Source organism: Mustela nivalis (genome assembly GCF_964662115.1).
Source record: "Mustela nivalis genome assembly, chromosome: 1".
In the NCBI taxonomy this organism is placed as follows: Eukaryota; Metazoa; Chordata; class Mammalia; order Carnivora; family Mustelidae; genus Mustela; species Mustela nivalis.
The window spans coordinates 123,976,048-123,988,769 of record NC_139020.1 but is presented as its reverse complement, the minus strand read 5'-3'; the positions used below and the strand labels follow the sequence as shown (position 1 = coordinate 123,988,769).

Below are 12,722 nucleotides of genomic sequence, written 5' to 3'. Positions count from 1 at the left end.
TTTAGTCTTCAATGTCATTAACAATCCTTTTAAATATCCTAGATTGGCTTACTCTTATTTCTTTAAAATCAATTCCAAATCGTTCACAACTCTCCTCATTTATATTCATGCCTGCCAAAAATTCTAGCACTGTCTCCAGGTTAAGAAATCCTGTACTAGGATCAAAGGTCCTCACCAGAGGGAAACAAATCTCCTCTATCCTCCTACCTCAAAGGCTTAGGACCAAAGCCTATCAAGTAAGGAATTATATCAACATTACATAATTTTCTTCAGCAGTTTGAAAAGAAATTTTAAAAATTTTTTGGTCGTGGGGGAAAGGATTCTGCTTTACATATGATTAAAGTTAGGATACATAGTAAGAAATTGTACAACCACAGTCGATCCAAATTTATGGTAATGGTGGTAAAAAAAGGTAATAAAACTAGTAGAAAACACCAAATTACATGTATTTAAACAGTTATAAACAGTAACACAAATATATACAAGTATGTACATAAAGGCCATTTTTCCTAAAAATGAGTTCATAAAACTATTATATTGATATATATAATCAAACACATACATACAGATAGTAACAGTCATATCTTTACTTACTTGATCAGCCCTTGAACATCTGTATAAAAGATGATATAACTGGATGATGCCTTTGGAAGATTAGAGGGTATCATGAAGAAAATTAGTAATATCTGAAACACCCAAGTTAAAGCCACAGCTTGACATCAACAAGGACTGTAACAATACAGCAATGTATTTTTCCTAAAGCTAAACATGTGAAAAACAGTAGTTACCTCTGGATATAACTGAATAGAGACTATGAAAACTCCTAAGTAGAGTTCCTAGCTTCCTTGAGGACTACAGCTCTAGGCAGTCAATGCTCTTATTCTAGCACTAACCAGCAGCTTTTATCGTGTACTGTCTTCTGAAAAAATTAAAATATGTACCACATATCTTTGCTCTAATTATCTAAAAGTAACTGTGGCGTGCAAATCTGTGTTCTCCTTTCCACAGTATGTACTAAAATGGGAAAGCAAGTACCTAGTCATGGACTACATTACCCAGATCACCTTAGTATGCAGTAAATTCCCATCAATGGAATGTAAACAAAGGAGCCAAAAGCTTCTAAGAGGTAAGTACTGCTCCATTCTCTCTCCCCTTCCACCCACTGAATGCAAACAACACTGAGGCTCTAGAGGAAAAAAGGACCAGGGAAATGGAAGGAGCATGATCCCTGAATCATATGAAAGGAAGATGGGTACCACTAATTCTGGTACAGATTGGTTAGACAATAAGAAATTAATGTCTATCATGATAAGCCACTGTATTTGAAATTTAATTTTTATAGCTACTCTATGTAGCTGCTAGAATTTTTGAGAACAGGTTAAAACATTCACAAAGTTAATTTCAGAGAGACACTGTAATTATGTAAAAACCTCAAACAAAGAAAGCCCAAAACCCACTTCTAAGTAAATACTAACATATCATTTGAGGATTTTCAAGTAACTATGCAATGAAATGAGCAGTTTATATCTTCTGTCCTAAAACATTCCGTATATTCTATATATTACTTTTCATTCTAAGAAAGTGGAAGAAATCAGGGCTAAAGTGTAAAAACTTAATAATTCAAATACTATATAATCAAACACAAAAAACCTGGGAGAAATGAAGTTTATGTTTAGAACTTCCTTACTCTTCTCAAATTAGGCATTAAGCTGACTGTGAAATATCCTGGACCAGTTCCTAATCTCAATTTAAAATATGTATATGATGAGACATAAAGGAGTTTAAAGGTAATTCAATTAAATCATTAAAAGGGATCAACAATGATTACTGTATAAAAATATAATCATTTCTACCAAAAATCATGGCTATAAAATCTGAACATTTCTAAAGATCAAATTAAGATACAATTCTAAGGTATGTGCCTTGGTTTGATAATATCTTGACTGATACAACTATCTCTTTCATTCAATTAGTATTTGTAAAGTTCTATTTATTTTACCTGCTTCTTATGTACATCCTCCTTGAGGATCGAAATAAACCAAGCTGTTTAAGTTGGGGGGGGGGGGGCGCATAATCTGACACAAATTCAACTCTTTCTTTTGCCTTATGTTTTCTTCATATTTTATTAAATTCCATTAAATCTGTTATATTAAGAAAGTCCCCCAAATTGCCAAACACCAAACATGTACAAACATTTTTACATAATAAGATATTACTAATATCAACTATAATAAGGGTGGGGTAAAAAATAAATACTAACAGTTTCTGGATAGTCTGCTCTTTAAAAAAAAAAAAAACGTGTTTAGGCCACTAAAGTAAGATTCCCTTTAAGCGAGAAGCACATTTGGTGGTGGTGTAACAGAGTAATATGGCTATCATGCAAGTCCAAACAAAGCCAAATTTTCTGCTCACCAATAAGGCTACAATGAACTAGTAGATAGTTCAGGATTAAGCTGTTAATCTTTCCTCCGTAATGAGATATAGCCAATAAAAGTAACTTAAACTCAAAAAGGATAAACACTCTTCCTCACCTAATTTCATTTAAGCCTTCAAAAGGTATTCTATCATTTTTAAATAATCCTGGACATCACCTTAGCTTTTTATTTTAAACATAAAGATACCATTCAATAAAAACCTCTTGTGTCTACCTTTACTTTAGAGTCAGATTACATTTCTCTGGACCAAGAGGAAAAAGGAACGTTAGAATAATACTTCAAAAGAGGAGGGGACATAAAGGCAGAAAAAAAGATGGTCCTGGGACCACAACTCTTCAGATGGAGGAGACGGGGAGAGGGAAGAATGGTAGAGTAGTACCTGCCTTGGGCCAAGAATCATGTTTTAGCAAGAAGTGGTCCTGAGTCTTATCCTCTTACCTACCCCCAAAGGGGACCTATGCTGGACTATATATTTAACTCCCCAATCCTTGATTGATTCCTTGATTTCCAAGGAAATCCATTCAATTCCTTGAATCATTCCCCTTCTTCTTACTGATCGTGATCACCAGGATTTCAATGTTACCAACAGTGACCACTAGGACCACCACAATGACAACACTGGGGCTAGTTGTTAAATGTCCATGGTGGGTGGGAGTGGATTTCTTATCCATGTAAAAATTACTGGCAGGGGATGACCTACACAGAAGTGCATACTGGGAAGGCTATCATCCTGGGAGATATCCCTAACCCCCCTTTTAAAATAGGCAGAGCTAGCATCAAGGATCTTCCAAGAGGTGTTCTACTATTGCTTAATATAGAGAGTTAGCTGCCTATAGTGTACCACCAGCCTGTATGCATTGGAATATAATCAAGACACAGTCACAAAAGAGCCACTACAGTTCAGCTTCCCAGTCTGAGTTTAAAAAGCAAAGGCATCTTGGTAGTGATGCTTTTGCAACAAGAGTGCTGTGCTGTAGGATCAGGTCTTCATTTTCCAAATCATGGATGCCCATCAAGTTCATCCACCAGCACAGGAACATTTGGTTGTACTAGTGGGCCTTCAACTACCATTTCTGTCACATTTGGGGTTGTACAGGTTATCAATGTCAACAAACATACACTTGGCTAGGTATTACCAGGCTCTAGCCACTCTTGTGGCCACCCTTACATGCCTTTATCTTAGGAACTAAGAGCTCCAGAATGGAGTGTTCACCTCAAGAGCACAGTGCCTGGCACCAATAGAGCTCCTCCCCTTCCACTCCCACCCCTAAACGATCAACTCATTCATGGGGCATGTGAAATATACGTGACTGACTGTCACCATTAGTCCAGACTCCCCACCAGGGTCAGAACAGAGGAATGAGAACTGGCAGGATAGAAAGATACTCATAGGGCTTTGAAAGGACCCAAGCTCTGTCTGCTGCATGGATGAGTGTCTACACATGTGCTGCCTGCAGCTTCTTCCTTTTCATGTACAAAATTAATTTCTGAGTGACACCGAAATACACAGCTGTTGAAGTTGTGATTATGTACATTTTGACTGTTAAAAAATTAACAATTTCAATTATTTGACAACTGCCTGTAACCACGGAAAAGATTACATGATCTATGCTATTCTAGGAGAAATAAACTTCAGTCTTGTTTAAACACCTACTATTTAGTTGTCTACTTCAGCTAAACTTAATCTAGATGTTTGCTAAATGTAAATTTTTCGTTATGTTAAAAATCAGAATAAACGTTTTAATATTTTATTATTTATTTTATTATGTACAGGATTTTAAATCCTGTACACCCAAAATCTTACACTGTAGTAGATGCAGCTATAAAGACATATTTCTTGCATTACACTCAGATGTTGATTAGTTCTAATACTCAAGTATTTATATCTGCTCAATTCTGTAAAGTTTTACTCCACACTCCTCATCTTCATTTTATTACTTCCCATTATTTCCTATCTTTGTAATATTCATTTCTGTCAATGATATACTTGTTCTCTCCCCTAATATCTCCTTAGAATTTGCACAATTACTCATACATCTTAGACATTCTTCAGCCATTTTAATACTTAGTAAACCTTTTAAGCTTTGCAATGAGTATGTAGAAATTCAAATGTTATTATAAAACACTTTTATCCATTTTATCAATGACGTAGTAATGTATGTAATTTCTGACAAGTCATAATATGAGTTCAAACACAAGTTAACAGGTGAGATTTAAAATAAAGTCACAGGTGCTTTTTCACTTTCTTTGCTGTAGTCACAGAGTAAAATGCACCCAGCTAAATCTTGAGGAAGAATTCCTCTGTATTTTATATATTGAGATTTGGCAACAACCCCATTTGTAAGCTAGGGACTAGAAGAAATCAATGTCCCTTAAAAGTTCAAGTTTTCTTTACAAAGAACAAAGCTTCCTCTCTAAGGAAGAGAGAATGACTCATCACAGACTATCCTATCCTCTAAGATACCTCTATCTTTTTCCAATCATTAAAAGGACAAAACCAGTTTTCCCTTCAGAGTCACCTGGCCAACAGAAGACTAAATTCTGTCATTAGATATACCTCATTTATGCTCTAATTCCAATCTCTAGTCACAGAACTTATTATTAGTAGTAGCATACTAAGACAATTAGTATTAATCATTGCTTTGTGATGGCATATTAACAAATTATTTGATCACTATAGAGGTTTTCCTTTCCCTCCCATGATTAGATAGTTGATGAATCCAAGTGATCAGGGAAGTTTAGTTCATCTACTATCTCTTACACCTAAACCAATGCCTGAAACAGGCTTTTAATGAATTTTTGAATGAATAAACTATAATCCAACTTTTTCAGTCAATACCTGAGGGTACAAAATTCAAATGCCAATGATTAGTTCATTTAAATGCTTACTAAGCCCATAACTACAACAATAAAAGTTAGATTAAGTAAATAACATGAATGTTCCAAAATTCAACATGTATTCCATGTCATATATCTGAAAGTCAAAATGTCCAAACCAAATTATTTCCATATCCATCCTCCAACACCAATGCTCATGCAAAATTTTCTTTTGGTGAACATCACCAAGTCAAACTAGCAATGAGCTTAGATTCCTTCCTTTTATCTTTCAGAATCACTTCATAGCCTTAGTATTTGTAGACTCTGTCATTTCATCTTGATACTCTATAAATTTAAACATGTGTTTCTTCCCAATTGAATCAGTAAAAAACTAAATCAGTGAAAGAAGTCTGATTCCAAATCATTAAAACCTCCAAATCATTATCTAAACTGCACCCAGAAAAGTATTTCTAAAAATGCTAATTAATACTTATCTAATACTCATCCAATACTAATACTCATCTTTTCCTTCTAAAATGCCATCAATTTCACAAAAAGGTCTTCTATAGTAAATATGTTTATAAAATGACTATATCCCTTCTCCTTTCAAGAGAAAGAAAATGTGAAGCCTTTGGTAAGATTTGTATTAAAGAACCTGATTGCTTTTATTAAACATCCTACAATTATTTATGGCTCTTTTTGTCTTTCTTCCCTATCAGAACACTCAATGTTCACAATATAACCTTACTCTGAGCTCTGTTTTTACTACAGTATCATATGCCCTCTACAGAAAAAGGTATAGATCTCATCTTTGTATGTCTTGTTTCTACAGTAAGAAATGCTTCACTGCTGCTTAGCTAATTCCCACTCATCTTTCAAGTATCAGTTCAAGTTTTATCTATTCAGCAAGCCTTCCATGACCCTGTTCTCTAGACAGGCCTAAGTGAATTTTTCATGTTTTCAACCCACCCTGTTTATCTTCCTACTAAAGTATTCTACAACATCTGTTTCCCATGAGACTATATTCCATGAGGACAGAACTGTGGTTTTAGTTCTGAATATAAAGCCTCTGATTATAGGAGATGCATAAGCACCTATTTTAGCTAGTGAATGGACTCTACAATTCTGACAGGGAGAAAAGACAAGACAGAAAGCCATAAATAGTTGTAGGAATCAACGGTTTGTGGGATGCTCAAAAAACAAGAAATCAGGTACTTTAATACAAAACTTATCAAAGCCTTCACATTTTGTACCTTTCCAAAGGGAAAGGGATGTAGTCATTTTCCAAACATACTGACTAAAGACTTCGTTTGGGGAAGTATTTCAGAAACACCTATCTGTCTCTACTTCAGATAATAAACTAAATAAGACAGACAAGGTAAAGAGCACCCAGCTTCAATAACACTTAATATTTTACAACCAAACTTGTTTCTTTTTGCTCCTTTTTCAGTTTTCATTGTCGTACCCCACATACCCCTCTCTGATCCCATTCTCTAAGCAAACAATATCATAAACTTGATTTCAAGTTATCTTATGTATTTATACTTAAGTGGTACAATGTATTATGCATCATTCTGAAGCTTGCTTTGTCCTTTAAACTGCATTCCTGAAATAGACTCAAAACAGTATCTAAAGCTCTAGTTCATGCAATTTCAATCACTACAGAAAATTTAAGTTGTTTCATTATACCACATTAATCAATTATCTTATTCATACACGTTTAGGCTCTTCCTAATTTTGTTGCTATTATAAACAAAACAAATATAAAAATTATTCTATTTGCCTCCTTTATATACACGAAAATTTCTCTAGAGGTTACATCTAGGAACTGAATTGCTTTTCTTCAAAGTATTCTCAGTAAAAAAAAAAAAGAAAGAAAGAAAGAAAGAAAAAGGAAAAACAACGAAGGAAAAAAAAAAAAAAAACCAAAGGTCACTTTCACAACGTAGGCATTCATTAACTATTTACCAAATGAATGAAAACTGGACAGGTCAATTTTTCTTAATATTGCCAAACTTTTTTCTGAAGGGGTTAGAACAGATTTGTACTCCCAATAGTTGGCACCCTACAGTCTTACTGACTTAGTATCATAAACCTTTTTTAAGATTTTATTTGTTTATTTGACAGAGAGATCACAAGTAGGCAGAGAAGCAGGCAGAGGGGAAAGCAGGTTCCCTGCTGAGCAGAGGGCCCAATACAGGGCTCCATCCCAGGAACCTGAGATCATGACCTGAACCTAAGGCAGAGGCTTTAATCCACTGAGCCACCCAGGTGCCCCTCATCCACCATTTTAATGTTATTCACTCTGATGAGTGAGACACAGTATTTTACAGTGTTACAGCCAAAATTTTATTATTTCATCTTTAGCACTTTATTTGAATGGGCTCTTATCTCCTATTACATTGTTCTAATAGACTATTACAGAGGGCTGATTATTTTTTTAAGGTTGATTTTTCTTTTAATGTCTATTTTCTCTATGGAATTTTGCAGAACACTTTTATTGGTTCTAATAGTTTATATCCTGAAAATTCCACAAAGACAATTATATATTCTGTAAATATGGATAATTTTGTTATCTTCCTTAGCAAACAAAGGAATTTCCCGCTTGTTCCTAATTCACCAAGAGTACTGTTCATCACAATTATCACCTAAACTCTATCAAATAATTTTTCTAAACACTTCACATAATTTCAGATAAGGATAGGTTTTCCCCCTACCGTAACATGACTATCTGGTATATTATAGTAAAATATTTGTTAATAGTAAACTATCCCTGGATAGTAAACCTCCTTTATCCAGATAAAAACCTCTAGGTCTTAAAAATGTATTGACCCCAATCGCTAATATTTTTATTTAGCTGACCTTTTCTACAATTTCTTTCTCTTTGTAATTTCCATTTCTACTTTAATTATCCCTTTCCTAATTACTCTTCTTTCTTCCTAATTTAGGTTGCTCTTTTTCTAGTTTCTACTGCTTTTGCTAATACTAATATATTTAAGACTTGTATTTATCCAAGTAGTGCTTTAGCTAGCCCCAGTATTTTTACTAACAGTACTTTCACTAACATTCACATATCAACCCTGTGTATTTCCTCTTTATCACATTATAAAAGGACCTTCTGATACTTTTAAGTATAATTCAGAAGAGGAATTTATTTTGTGTATTTCAACATTATTTCAACTATCACTATGGTCAGACAATAGGATCAAGTATTCCTTGCTGAAATATTTTAAGACTTTCTTTTAACCTTCCATGTTCTATAGTTATACTCTACTATTAAAACCTAGGTAGGTAATTATCTTCACTTACCTGCTCACTTCTGAGAACAAACTCGGGATCTGAGGAAATATGCCTGAGAAAATTTTCCAAAATTATCTCTTCAAAACAATGTTTCTTCTATTCCCTTTGATATCTTCCTCTGACATATTTTAGAACGCTTCAATCCATACCAAACTCATGCAATTGCTCTTTCATAATTAATTCTTTATTTCTTTGGACTACATTCTAAATGAATGCCTAATGGCTGTCAAGTCTTAAATTCTCCCGTTGATGACATCTACTATAGCTTCTTTCCCTCAGTAAAACAAATTTATTAAATTTATCCCCCTTTTTGGTACCAGATACAATTTCTTCTTTCATCTCTCTGGCACCTTAAATATGCTATTTCTTTCTTTTATTATTCATCCCTCCCCGCCTAAAATTTTTTGATTATCTCTGCTTATCCTGTCACTCCCTTGCAGAACTAGATCATATAATGCAGGTTTAGAACTTCTTGCTCTAAGATAGTATTTTGAATTTTTATAGACACAGTCACCAACTTAGTTAAGCAGACATCTCAGTTCAAGTCCTGGTTTTAAGACTATGTCTGTCTTCTCCCTTTGATTTCCCACAAATGAGATTTTAGATTAAGTTATTATCCAAACAAGGACCCTCTTGAGTATTAACAGAGTCTCCATTAATAACTACATTTAAAAAAAGCATAAACTGGGAGTCTCAAAGGTAACCTGAGATATATGATCACCCTAGACATAAGCTTTGGCCAATGCAGCAGTGATCAGTGGCTTTCTTTAGTCTCCTTTACAAGCATGGAGACTAATATTAGGCCCTGGCTTCATGTAGGTATAAGCCTGACTCTATTCCTCTATGTTTCATGAAGCAGTTTTAGACTTTTTTAAAAAAATTTTTTAAAGATTTATTTATTTAGTTATTTGACAGAGAGAGGGGGGGGGGACACAAGTAGGGAGAGTGGGACAGGGAGAAGCAGACCTCCTGCCGACCAGGGAGCCCAATGTGGAACTCGATCCTAGGACCCTGGGATCATGACCTGAGCCAAAGGCAGATGCTTAATGACCAAGCCACCCAGGTGCCCAGTTTTAGTCCTTTTAACATACAAGAAGCAAATTCTTGCCTACAAGTACCTGCTTCTCTATGCTAAACCCAATCCTCTTCATCATTGTAGATTATCTTAGACTTTAAACACATAAAGATTTAGTTTCTGTATTCTCTTTTTTAGTGTCTGTCTTTTTTAGTTCTCTTTAATAGTGTCTGTATTCTCTTTTTAATATTTTATTCTTACTTTATGTTTGAAATGAGGAGGTAATAAACAGTGAGATTAGTGTGCCACCTTCAATAAAAGAAACACCAATTTTTTAAACATGCATTCCCTTTACTCAGCAACTACTTTCAGGAATTTATGTTACAAAATCATTCCCACATACACATTTTAGATGGATATCTAAATATTCAAAGAAGTGCTATTTTTAATAGAATAAAACTAACCTAGTTTACATGAATAGTAAACTAGTCTTAGTAGTGTAGTTTATATCTTACTTCTTTTAAGAACAAAGGAGCCCAAGTAAAAATTATATAAGTAAGTTATGGCCGAGACATGTTACAAAACAATATAAAGGTAATGTCACAGGAAAAATGCCCATAATAGAATGCTCAATGAAAAAAATATATATACAGAAGTTTGTAGATGTGAATATATATAGGAAACAAAAATGTACGCGACTAACAAAAAATTATAGTGAAGTAGAAAATGTTTGGGGCACAAGAATAGAGAAAAACAGAAGAATAGCGAGAAGAAGTTGAAAAGGTGGATTAAAACCAAATAACGGAAAGCACTAGGGGCTGAACTACTTATTTTAACCTTTCACAAAATGTGAATCCAAAAGAATTTAAGAATTTAAGCAAGGAGTGACAGTATGAAATAGCATTCGGGAAGACTAATCTGAATGAAGAATAGAGAATACAGTGGATGAAAAAGAAAAAACTTCTATTAGTCACTGTTTTGTTTCAAATACTATACTAGATTTTGTTCATATTAAAGATATTTTTCATATTTTTAAAAAGCTGGATTGAGGGTGCCTGGGTGGCTCAGTGGGTTAAAGCCTCTGCCTTCAGCTCAGTTCATGATCTCAGGGTCCTGGGATCAACCCGCAACAGGCTCTCTGGTCAGCAGGGAGCCTGCTCCCGCCCTCCTCTCTGCTTGCCTCTCTGACTATTTGTGATCTCTCTCCCTCTGTCAAATAAATAAATAAAATATTAAAAAATTAAAAAAGCTGGATTAAGCTTTAATACAGTATACATTAAAATTATTTTTATATATACAAATATCTTACAAAAAATTTTTACATGAAAACAATGAAAGCAAAGTACTGAAACGCAATGTTTAAATTTATACATAAAAAAAATTTCCTTGGGGTTCCTGAGTGGCTCAGTTGGTTAAGTGTCTGACCCTTGGTTTCAGACCAGGTCATGATCTCAGGATCCTGGGATCAAGTCCCATAGTTGGCTGTGCACTCAGCAGGCAATCTGCTTGAGGATTCTCTTCCTCAGTCCCTCCCTGGGCTCACACTAGCATGCTCTCTTTCTCTCTCTCTAAAATAAATAAATCCTTTAAAAATATAATAAAATAATGGTAAGACATAAATTTTCTTCAATTTTCTGCTTGTGTTTCCACTTAAGTGTGGAAAACCATAAAGTAGACCTCAAAAATAAGATACTTATAACTTGGTAACAATTTTTCTACTAAAGTATAATAAGGAAACTATCCAGCTTTGTGGCTAAGGGTCATTATTTTAAAATCATATTTATGTAATTTACAGTCTGTCCACTGCTTCAAATAACTGGAAATTTCTATTTCTTTTACCATTGGCATCATCACACTGCCCCACCTCTCCTCCCACACAAATTCCAAGATCCCTAACATATCAATCTGTTAACATGCAAAAAAAGCAGTAAAAGCTGAACCCCCTTAAGAAATGCAAAAGGAAATACAGGTTAAAAAATGAAAATTTCTAAAAGTAAACCTGTTTCACAAATTACATTAATTTTAAAGAAACTAAAAAGGTACTATCAAAAATGAGCAAATAAATAGAGAATGCAAATATCTGACTTTTATCAATCATTGGTGATCAAAGAAATGCACATTAGAATAATAAATTAAGGGGTGCCTGGGTGATGCAGTCTGTTGAGCCTCCAATTCTTAGTTTCAGCCCAGGTGGTGATCTCAGAACTGTGACATCAAGAGCTAAGTCGGGCTACATGATCAGTGTGGAGTCTGCTTGGATTTCTCTTTCACTCTCCTGCTGATCGTCCCCCACCCAATAAATAAATAAATCATAAATAAATAAATAAATAAATGTGATTTTTCGGTATATTATAATTGATTCCTAACTATAAAGTGTCCAGTTGCTAGGCACACTTCTAGTGAAAGACAGACTAGTGAAATTTTTTGGAGAGTAATATATTTATGTATCACAAAGTTAAGAAATACCCTTTCACCAAAAATTTTGCCCTAGTGTATTTTTTTTTATTAAGGATATTATTTCATTTATTTGACAGATATAGTAAGAGACAGAAAACACAACCAGGGAGAGCTGGTGAGAGAGAAGCAAAGCGGGGCTCAATCCCAGGACACTGACATCACCACCTGAAATGAAGGCAGACACTTACCAACTGAGTCACGGAAGTGCCCCTAACTCTAGTGTTTTAAAATGAAAAAAAGAGGTAAAGAGATAAAGATGAATAATGAATAAACTCTGTAACAGTGAAAAAATGAAAAGATACACTAAAGAACAGTAAAATAACTGTGATTTATCCTTATAGCCAATTAGTAAGAAGCCAATAATTATATGCTCTTACAGAATATTTAATAATGTTTGTTAAGTGAATGAGGAGAGAGAAGAGAGAATAGGAAGGTTATAAAAGATCACATACATACACCAAATAACTGTAAGTATTAACTGCGGTTATTCCTAGCTCACTACTTAAGAATCCTTTTTTTATACCCTTTCGTCTTTGAAATATTCTTCAGTACACATATGTTACTTATAGTAAGTCAGATTCTAAAAATATACAGTAAGGCAATAAAAATTCTCTCAGGCAGCTATTATATACAAGTCATTTAACTCAGTACGCTGTAATCTAAAGTGCATTTTACCATTAAACAAAATGTCTTTCCTG

The 12,722-nt window shown here is 34.2% G+C and overlaps 1 protein-coding gene across 10 annotated transcripts in view; it reads right to left on the bottom strand.

Moving 5' to 3' along the window:
- STAG1 (STAG1 cohesin complex component) overlaps positions 1–12,722 on the bottom strand; it is a 425,728-nt gene that overhangs the window by 256,040 nt on the left and 156,966 nt on the right. The window lies entirely within an intron of this gene.